This window comes from Falco cherrug, chromosome Z, assembly GCF_023634085.1.
Source record: "Falco cherrug isolate bFalChe1 chromosome Z, bFalChe1.pri, whole genome shotgun sequence".
NCBI lineage: Eukaryota > Metazoa > Chordata > Aves > Falconiformes > Falconidae > Falco > Falco cherrug.
The window spans coordinates 84,251,259-84,269,278 of NC_073720.1; the positions used below are offsets into that span (position 1 = coordinate 84,251,259).

General features: G+C 36.9%; 1 protein-coding gene across 4 annotated transcripts in view; it reads left to right on the forward strand.

Moving 5' to 3' along the window:
• SSBP2 (single stranded DNA binding protein 2) overlaps window positions 1-18,020 on the forward strand; it is a 191,555-nt gene that overhangs the window by 73,964 nt on the left and 99,571 nt on the right. The gene's annotated exons all lie outside the window — the stretch shown is intronic.

The following is an 18,020-nucleotide window of genomic DNA, read 5'->3' on the forward strand; positions in this document are numbered from 1 at the left end:
CAGAATACAAAGTTACTATTTAGTGTATTAGAGGTTTTTTTCTGAAGTTTATTGCATTTGAATTCAGCAGTCTTCTTTCAGTTCATTCTTTGCAGCTGCAAGTGCCCTGATTATAAATCAGTTCAACCAGTCTTACTCTAGAGGAACAAACTGTCCTTTTGTCCTCTGAGACTTTGCCTGCCACTTTTATACCACTTCCACACAAAGGGAGTGAGGTGATCCTGTGTCTCCCAAGAACGCAAACAAACCCCCAGTCAACCTCGGCCATCGCCCTTCAAACACAACTGCAGCGTGTCCAAAACTTTGCTGTGTCATAAGTGCCGGAAAACCTTAAATCTGGTTAGATTTGTCCTTACTTTCCAGCAAGGATATTGATGGGAAGACTAATACTCCTTACTTAAGAGGAGAAGTTGGAAAAGAGTATTTTTTTAAGCAGTGAAATTCCTCCTCAGGCAAGTCCAAAGATCAAAGAAAAATTTAAAAAAATACCAAACCTAAATGCGAAGAAGCAAGAGCATGTGCATCTCCTCCTCTCTCTCATCTGTAGGAGAAACAGAGTTCTCAGGACTGGATCTGGATAGATCTAAGGAAGAAATTCAGGAAGGATTATTCCCCTAGGGTGTACATGTTTGTTTTCTAAAACAATGATTGAGTTATTTTAATACCCTGGATGTTCATCCTCATGTACAGCACAGGAAAAAAAAGAATAAACAAAGAAGAAAATATTTTCCACTCAGCAGCTTTAAAAAATGTTTTTTTTATCCCTCTCTATGTAGATCTGGAAGACCTTGTCTGAGTAGAGTAGCAACACAGTAATAACAGAAAAATCCTAACTTCTGTATCATTAAAAAAAATAAAATTGTTTTAGTGTAGCTTTAACCTCTTCAGTTAACTATGATACAACCTGAAAGTAAATTCTCTCCCAGAGATTCAGCTAGCAGATAGTTGTGTCTGCAAAAATATTACTACATCTAAGTGATAACTTCCATATCCTCTTTGATGGTAATTTCACACTGAACAGAAGATCTCAAGAAAAGCAATTTACCTTCTTCAGGAAGGGAGATTTGAACGTATGTTTTTATTTTGTTTTCTCTTTTCTCATGACTCCCTGTGCACAGTTGCACTAGCCAGCCTGCTGCAGTCAGTTCTGTGTCCTCCTCGAGGTCAAAGGGACCTCAGTATTTAGAAAATCATCCTGTCATAAGTGGTGCCAAGCCTGACGTGTTCAGAACAGCGAAAGAATCCCAAGCAGAACTTATGTGTGGTTTCTAAATACTCAGCTGGAGACCTATGAACTAAGCAGTAGATGGAAATTGAGCTTTTTACTCCCTTTTTTCCTAAACTGTGAAGGAGCAGACAAACAATTGCAATAGATTCTGTGCTTTCTGTTGAACTTTAAAGGTGGGCACATCTTTCTAGAGGTTGTAAAGAATAAGTAGGATGCTTCCCTGGTCCTTTGTGAGCATCCAACAACATGCACAGCTTAAGGCTTGCCATGTCTGAGAACTAAGTAGTCAAGTGAAAAACAGTGTCAGCAGTCTAATATAAAAGTATGGTCCACTGAATAAACTAAATGATAGATCTCAGGTAAAATCATATTATCACTGTATTTCAGATGAGACATTCTCAGATTTTCCTACTTCTGTGGCCATTTCTAGATACCTCTTTCCTCTGCAAAGGGAAGACCTACCTTCTCTTGCTACACTGGAGAGGGAAATAAACTCCTATGTATTCCTCTAATTACCATTCTACAACAGAAAAAAACAGTGGAGCAGCAACATTTCAGTTACATTAGTAGGACTGAATTGTACTTCTCAGTCTTTAGATAAGGCAGCAGTTAACCTGACTGTAGGGGCAGAGATGAAAATCTCTACGTAATGGTGTATATGCATGTGTAAAAGCTTGTATTTATGAATATTTTTAGAGCAAAGAGATGGGGATATCAAAGAGGTTATCTTATATAAATATGCAGATATATATTAAATGCAGTGTGCAGTCTAACAGTACCAGCTTTGCAAGACTGAAGTAGAATTCTACTTCGGAGAATTCATATTGTTGTTTCTTTTACAGTAGTTAGTTCATTGGGAGGTACATCTGCGTTGAGTTACTGATGATTCACATTCCTTCTGGGATACCTGCGTTACACAAAAATATGTAAAGTCCTCTGTGAAGGTATTCTTGGCATTGCCAGCGATACAATCGTTTCCAGTTTCAAAATCGGTGCCTTTGATGTGTATGTGACCAATTCCCTTTGTAATGCACGATCAGGCCTTTAAGAATCAACAATATATGGATTTCGTATATTACAGTACATGTATTTGTCATGCAGCATACAGAATAAAGAACACAAAGTACAATTGCATTTCTAACACGTATTTAATCAAAGAGTGCAGAAATAAATTTAGACAGTAAAAAAAAGGCAGTGAAAGTTGTCTCTGGTCTTTCCAAGTAGTCTGGGTATAAGAGTTTCATTAAGTTCTATGGCAAAATAGTAAATGTTACAAGCCATAAAGGAGGGTACTCAGCTGTTGCTATGCATCATTTTCTGTTCTTGTGTATGTTGGTGAACTCTTTTTCCATCAATAAACTGCTGGTGAGAGACGTATCAATTACTTGCATCAAGGTATCATGCATACCTGTATTCTGTGTGATGATTATGTGTAATTTTTTTATGGCATTTCATTTTTTCTATGTAAAATCAGCATATTAGCAAAATGTTGTAGAAATACCACAAAAAACTGTTCTTGTTTAACAGAGGAGATAAACATGCGTAACTTCCTGCACACAGGCAATCCAGTTTGACTCCTTTTTTATGACAAGTTATTATGGAGCATTAAACCATTCAGTACACAAAAGACGGAGATAGAGGGAAGACTTCCAGTTACTTCATTTTATTCCTTCACTTCCACTCCAGAAAAAAAAGGATATTCTTGTAGGTAAAAATGTATATATCCACATAGGTGCAGAGTGGGGAGAATTGAGGAAAATGCCGAACTTTTGACGAAGAATTTCTGTTTGAAGATAGTTTGATTTCTCTGCCTCAGTTCGTGATCTGTACATTGGGCATAATTGTCCTTTTCTCAGATTTCTTGTCTCTATTTAAGCTGTAAATTATTTGTGGTAAGAAATCTCTCTTGCTTTTTGTTTATATGATGTCTCCCATAGTAAAATTCTGATTTGGTTGAGTATGCTATTAAAGTGCAAACAATGAACAATAGGTAACAGTAAGCACAGGATGTCATTGCAAATTAAAAAAGCCTTAAAGGAGGCTGAAATTTATTAATGAGGCAAAGATTGCCAGTGTATACAGGATTTTGGCCATATTTCCAGTTGTGGTGTGCATTTCTGTGTGGAAGTGAAAGGAGTTGAAATCACTTGTATAGTGCAAGCAATGCTTATTTTATTCAAGTTTTACTTACTTCTTTACAGACGTTGTTAGCTGGTGGATTTAAAGCCACTAGTTTTCGGTTTTTCATCCCCAACTGAAAGAAACTAAATATGCTGCATAATCAGACATAAATCGGAAAAAAGGATACTGATTTACCAGGAGGAAGAGCTGAAGAGTGTGCAGTCTTGTCTGAATTAATGTAATAACGCAGGACTTCAGTTAGAATTAAAGTAGGTGACTAGCACAAAACTTTTGGTAGGCTTTTTAGCACTTGAAAGAACTTCTTCAGAACAGTTAGTTGGAAAGCCAGCATTATTCTAAATTTAATATTAAATAGTGAACTGAAGTTAATTTAAGGTGGAATGGCTGAGCCACCAATTTAATAGTAATTGCAGTGTAATTAAATTCAGCATCCTAGGGGGAGGTACAGAACCAAAAGGCGACACAGAAGGAGACTAAGCTTTAGAGGAAGTGATTTAAACAACATGACATAGATAGTCAGAAGGACCCTGAGTTTAAAAGGTAAAAGGAAAAAAACCCCAAAAACTAGAGACATGGTGTGGATGTTATTTGGGAGAACACCAGCAGTTTCTTAAAAGTAAAAGGTAAGATGGGACGCTTAACCAGTAAAGTGTAAAATGTTCTTCAAACAAAAACATATAGAAATATGACAAATTTTCATGAGGTAAATGGTAAAGAAAGTCAATTTCAGCAAGAACTGTTCAAGGGAAAAGTAGAAGCATGAGAATGGATTTTGAAGATTATGTGGGCAAAAGTAGGAAACTAATAAAAACAATTTAAGTTTACTAAAAACAGACTGCAAACTAATTAGGAGTGTTGGGAAAGCTAAACTGAGAAATATTGCATTGTTTAAAAATTAGGATTAACCAGTAAAATACTTAGCTGTCATAACGAACTATAACAGTAGGGAAGGGGATCTGGGCCATTCCAGGTGGTTCGGTGGGGACCTCTGTACTGTGTGTTGATGTGTAACTGTGATCCAGAACATCGATGAAGGTAAAATTAAAAGCAGAAGGGAAGACTAAAGGTGTCAGTCTGCCTTCCTGGCTGTCTCAGACCATGAAGTGTCACTCACCCCTTCTGCTGGGTCAAAAGCTGGTGTTACTTCAGAGCAGTGGTCATCAGTTCTTGTCACACCCAGCCTCTCCTGCCTCAGTGACAAGGGAAGGACAAAAAGCGTGAGCCCAGCTTGTGTTCTTAATTGCTCCTGGGCTCTGAAAGGCAACCAACAGAAGCCATTAAGGATGATACTGTGTTATGACTGGTGCCACTGTGCAGGCTTACAGGTGTTGCAAGCACATTGAGGGCAACGCAGTCCTCCCTGGGGCAAAAGAAGGAAAGAAGCAGAGGAAATCAGGCTCCAGCGCACACAAGCTCATTTTTTTTTCTCAAAGTGGAAAAGAGCCCAACTTTTTAAAAAAGCCATGGTTTCACCTTAACAGCTGCCAGCCAGTACTAAGCCCATGACCTTTCCTGGTGAGTGAGTTTAGAGTTTAATAATCCTGACTTGTAGACAATGGCATTTAGCGTTGAATACTTCTCAGTTCTAACAATATAACTTTAACCTCCGGCTGTTGGATATTGTTATGCTCCAGTGAGACTGGTAAACCCTTTATGATCAAAGGTTTTCATGTATGTGAGTGCCTGTATCCACAGACTGAATCATTCTAAACATTTACACAGGTAGTTTTATTTCCTTTCTCAACTCGTGCTTTTCCCAAAACTGTCCTATTCCTGTATTTCGGTTTGGAGATCAAGACGACTGCTTTCTTTGCAGAAGTAGTAACTATGTGAAACAGTGTTATCTGTTTCATAACTAATAAACTTTTTGAAAAATCAAGAGTAAGTGGTTAAAATCAAAGATCTAATCTTGGTTACTAGAGTGTTTTCACCTACTGAGTGGTTACTGATAAGGCATAGCACCAGTCCTTCGGGTTCAGAGGGTTTAAATTTGTGAGCTTAGAGGTGGGACGAGCATTAAGTTCATCGTGAATTATAATGAATGGATTTGGTTGCGAGAGGCTGTGGCTTTATGGGAGTGGCACAATGCAATAATCAGTGTTTTTCTATTAAAACTATAATTATTTTCAAGGCTATTCACAACAAAAGACCTAATGAATAAAATTTAAAAATTATGAAAGTAGAACTGATAAAAGGAAAAGATTTCTCACCATGTACATTTAGGCTCTAGGATGCTTTGCCATTTAAAGTCTGAAAGTTAGAGTTCCAGATGCCAAGAGGTTTGACATTTTGGGAGATAATAGCATCATCCGGAATGGTTGGTATAAAAATATTAGAAAGTTATATTTAAGTCTCGTACTTCAGAGATGAGGCAAACATTCAACATTGGAAAACCAGAATGAAGTACAATGCCACGATCAACTTTCCTCACCTCTGCCTTCAGCTTGCTTTCAAATTTTTTGTCGCCTTTAGAGACAGGATAGGTTCTAGAACGTTCTCATGTCCATTCTGTTTCCCCAGCAGCATTGACTGGTGTGCAGCAAAAGACTAACATCTGGCTAAATACTGGGTTTTTATGATCACAGAGATGTAAGCTTTTTGTCCTATAGTCTGTATTTTGAAGGATTCTCTGTGTCTTGATCCAGCTTTTGAAACAGCACTGCTCAGTTATAAGCAAAGAAAATGTTACTTTAACAGATGTGTCTCTTCTTTCCTCTTCTTCTGTTTTCTCTCTTTTTACAGAAGGAGTTATTTCTCCTTTTCCATATTCTTCGTACTTGCTGCTTGACCCTCTGTCACTGTACACGGGCTGTCGTTTCTTTTATCTCCAGCCAGCTGCATCTCTCCTCATCATAGTCCTGTATCATACCATCGTCATATCCCTCAGATGCATTATCAGGCATCCAATACTTGACAAGTATTTTTTTTGGCTATAGTCTTTCAACCACATTTCTAAGACAATGTCACAAGTACTTTGCTGCTCGATTAATTTTTCAGTACTGAAGAGATTTTTTTTTAAAAAGATCTTGGAGTATGGCACCTAAAAAAATTAACAGATACACTGGAGGGCACGTACGTTTTGTACTTCGATTATTCAAACTTAAAATTCTTTAAAAAAGCTGAATCCACTCAACAGGCATTCTGTTAATGTTATCTAAAAGTGGGTGCATGCTAGCTTTGTGTACTGTGGAAGCAGGACCTACTTCAAGATGTATAACTGCACTTGTTTTGTAACAGTTAAGTTAGTTGGGTTATGATCATTGTAGTTTATTTGTGTGAAAGTGTACTGTTTTCAGACTCTCAGTGTTGTAGGTTTGAATTACCAGATATTCTTTTATAGTACAGCGAGCTCTCACTCATGAGAACGGTCTGTTTCATTTGAAAAAGAGGTACAAAACAATTGAATATATATATAAGATCAAATAATAAATATGGAGTTCAACATCAGATTGGAATAGTGTATTTGGTTTTATTTCTATTATTGGTGTCTTACATATGAGGGCTTATTTGATAGTAAAATCAAATTTATGATAATTGTATGTATAGTTTTATTGAAGCAAATTTTAAAGGAGAATGTTGTTTAATTACATGCTAGTATTCCCCACCATTGCTGTCAATTTACATTACTTTTACTACGGAAATAGTTTTTAAAAGTGGAGGAGTAATTTAATTCTGAAAAACCATTGTGGTGGAAGAATATGCCTGTTTAATTTCAAGATACACATTTATTTTTGTTTTTCCCATGCTATTAGATTTTATTTCATTCAAATATTTCATGGTCACGCCATATCAAGTCCTGTTAAAATGTCAAAATCCTAAAAAATTAATTCTGATCTTTTCTAATAAATAGCTTCTAACCTGCCTATCGTACAATGTTTTATAACATGCATAGAAGTGGCATCTCTCTATGAATTCTGTAGAAAAATATGGAAATCAAATACGAAGTTTCTGCAATGAAGTTACTTTGTGGTTAGTTTCTATTCTGACAGATTTACACTAAGTAAGCAATATAAATAGTTTTGTTCACTTGCTTAATAAGCCTTTTCAGAGCTTTCAGGTTTCTCAAGAATTATAATTGGGAAGATGCTTTCTCTTGAAAATACTGGAAAACTGCGATTTCTGGCTGGCATATGGTGTGTACAGTAAGAAATGGTGCAGAATGTGGGGCGAGGGATACCTCAGAGGTCTGTCAGTGGCAGCAGCATGTGCTCTCAGGAGCTCTCTTTTCCTTTCTCCTTCAAGGGAAGAAAAAGCCAGTACAGAGTTTCAGCATGATGAGTTTGAGTGCAAATGTTAGCTTGACATCTGACAGTAGCACTGCCTGTAACCTGCATACGGGAAGCACATTTCCCTTCTTTCAAAATCAACATTTCTGATACGGCTGTTACAAATTTTCATCCTTCCAGCTTCCTTGTACGTACCCGTATGATAACATCAAGTGGGGTTTGGATCATTCATATTTAATACAGAACCAGCTTTAGCTTGGGATTATGTTTTCTGGGAAGGACTCTAAACAGTTGTTCCAAAGAGTGTATTTGTTATGGGAAATAATTACACAGTGAGCTAGATTTCAAATATTACATGTTACAGAGTTTGGGTTTTTTTAAGCGACAGTAATTTTGGTGTTTGTACACTGGAGGAGTAATTGTTTGGATTGTGAGTGGTGAAGGAGGAGGTTAATTTCCTAAAGACTCTACGTGCAGTTGCTTGATAATGGTGGTGGCTTAGCCTATTAAATTATTAATGGTTTGAGGTTTTGAATATGCTCAGAGTTCAAGTCTGCCTGTGTACACACAACAGGATGCTCTTCTGTGGAGAGCCTCAGCTAACAGAAAGCACGGAAAGGTTCTGATACTGGAGTACGGCCACCTAATTTTAGTGTAAAATTCATTTTTAACGTTCACTGTAGAAAATAAATTTTCTAGTTTTACTGTGATACAATTTTTCATTTAAACCCTTCACTGATGGTTTGCGCCAACAGTTGATATCTCTTAAAACTTACTTTTTATAAAGATAAAGTACGGTATTTTCTGATCAAATTCATTCATTGACATAATGCAGCACTGCACCACATTTTTCTTCACTGTCTGAAGAAGTGTCTGATCATTTCGTTTTTCTATGAAAACATTCATATTTTTGCATTTAAAAATACTGCTCTATATTTTGCACTAGCAGCTTGCTTTGAATGGAAAAGAAAGAGATTTCTAGTCAGGGGAAGGAAATTTTTGTTGTGTTTTTTTTTTTTTTTTTTAAAGGCAATATTAATGCACGGACCCTTTGCATAATTACAGTGTAATATTTAAAGTAACTGCAGGCAGCGTATTCAAGAGTAAGTCTGTTTGAGAGCAGAGGTGAGGTGGTGCCTTGTGAGTGAAGGCGAGAAAGAAAAAGTGCTTGATTACGGTTGATCATTTATGGGAAATTTGACTGTAGAACGTGCTTAAATACATTAGTTCACCAGGATTTTACAGCAGGGATTTTTGCTGTTGCTAATCATTCATACATTGTACAGTAATTCTGATATTTTTTTCTTAAAATAGCAGAAGTAGACATAATTTTGTGTTTTGTGTCTCATCTTCGAGAAAGAAGTAACTATTTAATTAGACTTTATTTTCTGATAATATGTAAAATACATTTAATGTAGAATCAGTTTGTTCATGGGATTTCCAGCATTAGCTGTTACTTCTTTTGTTTTTTTTTTTTTTTTTTTTTTTTAAATTAGAAAATAACATCATAGATTTATATTGAAATTCAAGGACATTCTCTGGCTTTTGGAACCTCACAGTTCTTAAGTGACTCCTGTTCTCTGAAGTGGAATTTTCCACTTTTCTATGTACCTTTATTACACAACTAGAAATCCTTTTGTTCTAAAATACCTTCTACTGACCTGCACCATGAGCAATCATCCTAAAATGACCAGATGCCATCTTTTAGCGTTGTGGATGAAATGTGACGTCAAGATAAATTCCTCTCTATTGTTGAACATGATTGCCTTTTTTTTTTTTTTTTTTTTTTCCTCCCCAGTTTTGTTCAAGTATGATTTGTTCGCTTGGGTCCTTGCAACCGAGCAGAGGTTTTCAGGGATGAAAAATAATCAGCTGTCCTACATACAGGCCTGCTGCGGGTCATGACAATAAGCAAGGAGTTTCAGTCTAAAGTTTCAAGTGTTTCTGATCACTCAATCCAGTCCATATTTTGTTGCATTCTACTTCAGCGGGCATCAGCCAGCTTTTATGCATTTGCCTCTGGTGGGCTGCTCGCCAGGGCAGTAGGCACATCTCATGACCCGTGCCCCTCTGCAACACCTTGATGCAATTAATATGCTGTATGCCTTTAGCAACTGAATGTACACAGATGTAGATCTGAAAAATCTGTACGTGACTGTACATGTTTGTTACATCACGAGTGTTCAAAATTAAGTAGGAGAGGATTTGTGTGCGTTACGTAAATACAAAGATGTAACGACACTTCCTTGAACAATGAAGCCAGGAGATTGGCATCTTCCAGTTCTTAGCCTAAAGATACTTGCGTTGTGCACTCAACCTACAGTTTCAGAGGGAGTGTGATAATAAGGGTTGGGTGCGGGGCTGGGACTTCTGGGGTTCCCTCTCAGCACCTTGTGTTGCCGTTGTTCTGCCCTGTGAACTTTTTCCCCCAAACTTGCTCTGTCTTTTTTGTGCTCCTGTAAAATGGTCTGTGTCTGTTACCGCCTCTAAAGGCGCTTTGAATTTTTACTAGTCTTAAATATGAAAGAACATACATCATTAGCATTATATATATGTTATAGGTAAGCACTGAGGGAAGCAATCTAATTTCAATGCTAACTTGCAAGAAAAAGTGCTTAGGCTGTAATTTGCAAAGAAAACCTTACCTTATTTTTTGTCTCTCAGTCTTTTGTTTCTTCTCTGTTCTGCACTACTGGAACCATGATTTAACATTAATGTTTTGGAAAAGTTCTTCTTCAACCAGGGTAGCTCAGTGTAGCCTGATCAAAGTCAAAGGAAGTATAACAATATTTGCCGTTCTGTTTGCTAGGAATTTATTTGGCGTTATTTTGATCATAAGAGCCTATGACCATATTGCACAAGACTGTTACAAAATAGTGCAGTATATGAACACAGGCATGAACACCTTTAACATTTTTTCCAACGTTTTAGGGAAGTGGCAGATACGGAGGAGATAGAATCACTCATTTTACACTTTACTGCGAAAGTATGGGAGCCAGTACAAACCTTTCTGTTAGTATGATTTTATTTCATTTCATTTTAATTGCTGATTTTGTAATACTGTTTGGGTGAACCTGTTGTCAACCCACTACCAGAAAAGAGGCTCCATGTGGAAGACTTTTAATGTTAATTTTAGTTTCATTTTACACAGATGTTTTTCTTCAAAAGATGTCAAAGTAAACAGAATATACTCCATCTGAACATGCAGCATCTTAAATTGGTTCCACCAGTATTCCTAATGTACATTATGAAAATAGTCATGTTCAGTAAATGGCCGTATAAGCCTAATTAGATCCCCACTACCACTTAACAGCCAAACCTTTTCCCACCTTGCAGTTGTCATACCTGTTTTTCTCCAGTTCTGTTCCAGCTCATATTAATTTTATTTAGACTGAATGGTCAGAGTTTTCAGTGACCCAAGTGGGATCTCACCAATGGCTTCTGAATTAGCAGTGTTTTCCTATGATTACCAAAATTAATTAAAATTTTGCATTTATGTTGGCTTTCATGATCTCGTAATCATTCTTTGTTACTATGTATTTATCTTGCTAGAGATTGATAAATTTGATTCCTTAAAAAAGCACATCTTGTAGGTGTGCTATTCATCTTGAGTTTACACTTGTTAAACTTAATCCCTTTGAGGGTCCTCCTATCCATCTGTTTCCCCACCAGTGACACTCCGCTCCTTCTCTTCGCTACTGAGATTTTTCAACTTCATGAAACTGCCGAATTTTACTGGTGCACTCCTATAAGAACATGATGTCCATAAATGCAGTATGAGCCCATGTATTCACAGAAACAAGCTTTAGACCATGTTTATGCACGTGCACTGTAAACCACAATGCAAAAGTTCCGCTGATTTTCCTGTTTATATTTCTTCATATGCAGACAGTGCTTTTCATAGTGGGAAATAATATGTCACTTCCCACTTCTGCCTGTTCTGTGCTGCCTGTTCTGACTTCCAGTTTCCTTGTGTTTTCAAGTTTTCAAATAAAGGGTTTGTGCAGGTTATCTCTGATGGACCTGACATGGGCTTGACCTTGTTAGGCAGGCTTGGGTAGGAAGAGTTGTGACAATTATTTAACCTTCTTTAATTTTTGTTACTTGGAAAACTTTCTGAGTTACAACTTAAATTTTTGTGAGGTGTAGTGAATAAAAGAGATTGTAATTCTGACAGAGGCAGTGCTTAGGGCTTTCTCTCTACAGGGTCACTGAATCAGCAGCAGTTCTTCACAGCGACTTACTGCTACTCTTCAGCTTTGGGGAGCGGGGCACCACTGTCCTGTGTGACAAAGACAGCAATGCAGTGAAAGGTTCTGGTGGCAGATTGCAGTGAAGATCCTGTTAGAATGTAAATTTTTCTTTTTCTAAAATTGCCACGTTCTTCTCCTTTAGAACTCGTGGACAACTCCTAAGTGTCTCGGTAAATGTTATCCTTTAAAGCATGAGTTGTTCATGTTATTCATAAAATATTTCATTTTATGTACTAGGGGAATCTGAATAGTATGACATTAATAATTACATATGTAGATCTATTGCCAGAAAAAAGTTTATTATTGTGAATTTTAATTCAGTTTTGCCTAATATTTACAGATCAGAACAAAAGAAAAGTGCCATATGTAATTAATTTCTTAATTTTACAAAAATGGTAACATTTGAAGCTTCTGACATCTGTCCATCTGTCTACATGTTCATATTCAACTCTAACCTGTTTTATAGTGTCCAACTACAAGATTTTCACTCTAGATGGATTTTAGCACAAAATCAAGAGATGAAGTCTTTGCCAGGCTGACATTGAAACTTGCACTTATGTCTGTGAGGCCAGAATTTGCAAGGAATTTGTACTGAATTCTTACAGTCCTGTTCTTTTGTAATCTTAAGTCCTTAAACAAAACTAGTAAGATTAGGTTTGGAAGCTCTTTACAATAAATTTTCATGTTGGAGCCATTTAATCAGTTCCTTTCGTTTAAAGATGTAAAAAACTAAAAAAACATAAATGTGCCTTTGAAGATGGTAAAAAGAAAATTCCGCTTAATGCTTGCAGATTGTAGGAGGTGTAATGGCTAGCAAGATCCCAGTGTCAGATCAGCTGCACTGACAATAGTTGTTGGGGAACAGCTGCCAAAAATTGGCATATGGTAGGACAAGAGGAATCATTGCAGAGAATTCAGGCTTCTTGGGAGCATAACCACTGGAGATTTTTGTGTGCATTTGTTTTTTCTGGATAGCTTTTGTTCTTAACTTACACAAACATACAATACCCAGAAATTTTATTTCTTTAGTTTTTGTAAAAGAAAATAAGATACTTTGGTTCAACAGTAAGTTTCCTTAAGAAATCTTATTTATTAATTGTTTGATTTGGAGCTGTAAATCTTAATAGATGTTTTTACCTAGCTGTTTTCTTTCCAGTTAAATTAGATTTTAAGTTCAACTCAGATATACCTTGGATGGAATCAGTGCAGTTGAAGCCTTCTGTTAGTTTCATGAAAAACTTGAAATATATGGATGGGTTTGTTATATTTTGCAGTCTGAAACTGTCTGTCCCCTACCGTTGTGGATTAGTAAGTTTGGTATTTTATTCAAATGGCATTTAGGGAATATTAAAAAAAATAAATCAGAATGATCTTAAACATAATTCTGCTGCTTATTCTGCAGCTGAATTTGAGACTGAGATGCACAGAGTGTGGAAGATACTGTATTTTCAGGAAGGGCATCCTGCCCTGAAGGCTGTTGTGCCTGGGTGATACCTACGACACCATCAGGTGCCCGGTCAGCGGTGGTGGTGCCTCCAGCACACTTTGCAGTTGCTGAAACCGCTGAGCTAGCTCCTGTGCTCTTTTCAGACACTTTGATTTGGGGTGTAGCAGGACTACTGAATGGCTTTTTCCTTGTTTATGTTTTCATGTCAGTTTTTTAAACATTTTAGCTACAGCATTGGAAGTTGCATAGGGCTTTTTAAAAGGACAGCAAATAGCAAAGAAAAAAAGCACTCAACTTTTTGTAGTCTTTAGTTTAGCAGTCGGAAGTAGCTGGTTTTTTCTTAAAAACTGAATAATATTGAATAAACAGAGGGAATTGTTTTTCTGCATTTCATTCATTTTTTACCAGGAGTTTATATGACGGTTCCCAGATTCTTCATTGTACACAGCTGACTCTGCGCTCTTTGCTCATACACTTACCTGTCAACTTAAACTTATTCTTAACTTAAACTTAAATTTAAACTCGATGTATTCACCAAGTTTAAGGTTCTAGTACAATAGATCAATTTCCTCTTCTAATTGAAAAAGAAAAAAACCAAAAACATAAATGCAGTACACAGACTACGCTTCATATACTTTCAGGTAGTATAAATAGTGAAAATGAAATGTGAAAATTATTTGAAAAATCATTTCTGCTAGGTGAATTGACTTAAATAAGGTCTTACTGGAACGTACAAAATACTAGGTGAAGAGAAGGAAAATCTTTTTACAGCTGTGATAAGACACCGGCACAGGTTTCCCAGAGTCCCGGCTGTAGTCAGACTGGTTTGAGCAGAAGGTTGAAGTAGATGACCTCCAGAGGTCTCTTCCAAACTAAATTACTTTGTGATATTATAGGAATCTTAAAACGGGGATATTTCTTCTCACTACCAATAACACTACTAGCACTGCAAGCATTGCTAGAATCAACAATTTTATAGATTTTAAGAATAAGAAGAAAAATAATTGAAAGAAACTGGGGACATGGTTTCAAGCTGTATAGAATTTATGGAAGGAAAAGGAAGTAGTTAGGATTTATTTCCTTAAAAATAAATAAATTAAATGTGGGCCGTTCATGAAATATAGTTTGGACTTAGTAACATTCTAACCTAGGAAAAGATACAACTGGATATTGCGTTTCTTTATTTTACTGTATTTTCTTTACAGGAAAGGCAAGACAGGCTGCTTATAAAGCAAGTATGAGTAAGGGGGTGTATCACTGGATAGATACAGTGCAGACACAGGATAATTTTTATAACTCTTTGGTCAAATTAAATATTATCTTTGTTGCTACATGTAGCCTAAAGAAAAGCAGTCCTGAAGAAGGAGCTGGTATATCAGTTCTCATCGATCACTGTTTCTGTGTAATACGTGAAGATCCATGACTCTGTTCCTTCAAGGAAGATTTATGTGGGAGCTGTCTGAGCTGTCTGCTGAATTCAAGTGACTAAATTGTACGTCCACTTTGCACTGCAGACGCAGAGAGAAAAAAAGGGCATATTCTTTCCCCATCCCTGGCCCTAATTAATTTTATTATGATTTCCTTCTGTGTAATACCTTGAAGGTATTACTTTTAGTGTGCCGCATGCTCTCCTATTCTCTCAGGCTGCCTCACACTGACCAAACTACTGTTTCTGGGCTAACCTGCCTGATATTGAGGGATTTTACGTGATGTGCTTGTCAGGAAAACTCGACTGGGCAGCAGCGAGAGTTTGGAGCAGTAGACCTTGAAGGGGCTATCTGTCCTTAGCCCTGGGATAGCCTGCACAGGAGAGCCACTCAGCAGCAGGATAAATGGTGTTTTTGTCAGGCATCGTTCTTTGTTTCCACACAAATCTGCAATTCTTCTTACTTTGGATAAGCTTGCTAAAGAAGTTTTGGGGAATCATATCTCAGAGAGCTCTCCTGTCTTTTTCTTTGCTGTCTTTGAACCAGTCCTTCATCTTTGACTTCCTTACATTTTATCTTACACATTAAAAACAACTACAGTGCTAAAATTCTGCCTCTGAACACTTCACAGCCAGTTGTTACCAGTTTTCAGTGTAGTGTATGCTCCTAGAAGTAAAGCGTAATATTATACTGAACTGTGTCTATATGAGTGAGAGGTGTGTGTTTATAAATATATATGTATATGAAGTCATGTAAATTTTCAGATTATTTTGTTTTGGCTATATAAGTGTAAAGGTATACAGCATAAAGCATGGTTGGATTAAATGAAAATGTGTGCACACAATCATAAAGTAAGGTTTGATATCAGAATAACAAGTCCTAATTGAGATTGCTGCAGATAATTTGCATTAGTATTTCTTGCTGTCATCACTTACAATCTCCAGCTCTCTAAATTATTCCATTTTAGATATGATGTTCTTTACCAGTGTTCTACACAGTTTTGATTCTTACGTTCAACTTGATGAGAAAAATGTAAAATAATGCTATTATTAAAACACTCAACCATTTCAGCAACTCAAGGTAGCTATTTGTGGACATCTGAACTTTGGCAAAGGCTGCCAAAAGTACTGGGATACCTTGGTTTCATTAAAGATTCCTTGTTATAACAAGATCAGTGATGTTCCATCTACTTAAGTAGCGCATTTTAGCAAAAATTTCAGCCTGTTGTGGGTCTGTAGGATTGTAACCATGAAATTTTCTCCTGTACTCCTGTAGAAGTACAGCTGTTTTATTCAACTTGGAGCAGAGGGATTTTTTAGAGCCTTGGAAGTATATGTATTTGTCAAAATCTTGCATTTAGGTAGAAGCAAAGCTGGAGAATTTTTCCTCCAATTTAAATCCATGGAAATTTAGAGGGAGCTTAAGTGACAGCTTAAGTGACAGCATCTGAATGCTGTTTGCGTGAGCAACAGTCAGGTATTTCTGCATCTGTACTAAGTGTATTAGATCCTGCTTGTCTCCCTTGCTCTGCTGTCTAGCTGGTGAAATCAGGCTGACTCGGTTTACTCTGAGATCATGTTGAAAAAAGGTACTTGCTGAGTTTGATGTGAAATCACCTTGGATATCAGAACATCAAGACCTAAGTGGTTAAAAATATCAGCAGGGACCTGCTTGTTGATGCAATCTTGTAGTCACTTGTGAAGGGAACTATTCCTACCATATTTATCTTGGAACAGAATTATAAATCTTGTAAGTAATCATTTATTACGGAAATAAACCTAAAACAGTGGTTGTAAAGCAAAGTGCTGTAACATGGTGTGCTGAAAAATGTGTCAGTTGCTGCTGCATGTTCTGTTGCTTTAGGTGATGATGTTATTTTCATCATGCTTTGTCTCGAGGCAATACCTTAATTTAAAAATACAGACTTTATAGGTGAGATCAACTTGGATTTTTTTGAACCTCACCAGAGGTGGTAATTTTGAAATAAATGGGTGATAGACAGCACAGGTGTAATTAATTTTAACTTCAGAAGACATAGTCTCCAAGTACCATTGAAACACATTATGCTGCCATTATGACAATAACAAACTTTAATTTATTGTCACTTTAAATTTTGGCCATGTTGTCCAGCAACGCTAAAAGAAATCCTCTTGTGTTTAAAAATATTCAGCAGCAGCTGTTACTCTACCAGTGTGGGAAAAAACCCACAAAGCCCCTGACAAGAAGAGGTTTAGGTGCTGGATTTTGGTTTTAAACGTCTTTTGTTCTCTTTGTTGGATGAAGGTGCAAGAAGATTTAGGGTCAATACTTCTGCAAAACAGTGAAGTTTCAACTTAATGCCATAAAGTGTTTTCGATTATTTCTGGTGACTATCACAGTCAAAGAAAATAAACTGTCTAGGAGTAGCATGAATGAATTTAACTTCATGTCTTCACAATATTTTGCTGTTTGTGCCTGCTGACTCTGCTGGGCTAGCTCATAAATGCTTCCATGAGACTGATTGAAAAGAAAATGGTTTGCAGCTTACATTTGAGAAATGTGCGTTTTGGTCCCTCTTTTTGGTTTCTTGACTGGTTCCCCTTTTTGTGTTATCATACATATATTTCTTACCTCTGCTTCCCAAATCCATCCGTTTTTAACCTGCACTCTTGCAGTGCTGTTCTGTACAGTCCAATGTTCTGCTCGTCCCACAGAAATCTACTTTTATTACAAACCTAAATAGATTACAGTGCAAATCTGCAGCACCAACAATTTTTACTGTTTCAAATTCTTCAGAACTAACCTTTTCTGAATGCTGGCAGTAGCAACATGCTAGGAAGGTGATAAGTGCACTAAGAATTATTTAAACCTGGCAGTTATTGTTGGTCTAGGTGCCCCACCCCGTGTTTAAGTCTCTTGTTCAGTTCAGTTGGCTGTTACACATTTTGAAAGTAAGCCACTTTGAACATTTGGACAATTTGAATTCTGATTCAAATAGATCAAGCCTCAAGCCAATAAATATGCAAGGTTGTATGGCACGGATAAAAACGCTTCCCCTTGGAGTGCAAAGATACAAACTTTCTAAAGATGCCACATTTTTTCATGGGTGAAGGTTTCAGCATACAGAAGAGTTTTATGAGGGCAATAAGAAACATACGTAACTGATCACTGGAAACCACAGATGATCAGAAATTTTTAAGATACTCTAGTTGTGTTGAAGTAGAGGACACCCCCCCCAAAAAAAGATGCAGCAGTTGCAGTCTAAATAATTGCAGCTCAGGTTTTTACAAAATGGTCAGAAATGGCCTGCCATTCGTA